Here is a 929-nt window from a genome sequence, read left to right as displayed (position 1 = left end):
TTGAAGGCAGACTGCTAATTTTGGGAGGTTTGAGTTCAGAGTGAGCCAGAATCAAGGTGATGGTGAGCTACGTTTTCATTTTATGGAATGCTGGGCTCATGCTCTTAATAACCTGACTTAGTCTTTGCCTTTGGCCTAGTGGGCATATGACATTTTTGGCACTGGAGGACACCAGGTAGCAGCACCATCACACAGGTGATGGATAGAGATTCTGGAGGAGGCATCAGCTGAGAAAACAAATCCCTTGGAAGCACCTTAGGATGTGGATGGTGATAGAAGGTGCAAGTGTTGGTGTGATGTGAGGCCAGGGAAGAAAGAAGACCTCCCAAAGAGCTCAATGTTAGGGACAGCTGAATTAAGGGTTGGCAAAAGCATAAAAGGCTCAGACTTCACCCAGTACACATGGGGATGGCCTTTGTAGGAAGGGAGTAGTGGTGCTGGGGTCCTCCTGAGGCGTAGACAGTCTTCTTCCCAATATGGAGGCCATGCTGGGCTCCCCTCAGCCCCACTCTCAAGGAGAGAAGCCTGCTATGTCCACAGAAGGTGACATCAGTGTGTAGGGTAAGCAAAGACTAGTCCCACAATATTTATTCCATAAGGGCACTCATTATTTTTTTTCAGCTTCTTGGCTGGTTTTGAGGAAAAGAATGTAGTCATCGAGCTGGGAGAGTCCTGGCAGGAGAAGCCTGCAGTTCCCAGAGGTGGCCACAGAGATGCAGCTGCACATACCCAGCAGCCTGAAGATCCCAGCACTACAGAGCATCAGAGCAGCCCCAGAAGACCCCAGAAGTTCATGGACTTGAAGACCCAGGCCAGCAGGTAAGGGTAACGCTATGCTGGTCTACTGCCTTCCCAAGCTGGAATTTTGTCAGACTCCATGACCCAGGTGTAGCCTACTCTCACCCCATGTTCATGCCAGTGCCTGGTAT

The sequence above is a fragment of the Myotis davidii genome, unplaced genomic scaffold (assembly GCF_000327345.1).
Source record: "Myotis davidii unplaced genomic scaffold, ASM32734v1 scaffold4756, whole genome shotgun sequence".
Taxonomy (NCBI): Eukaryota; Metazoa; Chordata; class Mammalia; order Chiroptera; family Vespertilionidae; genus Myotis; species Myotis davidii.
This window is presented reverse-complemented; position numbering follows the sequence as displayed.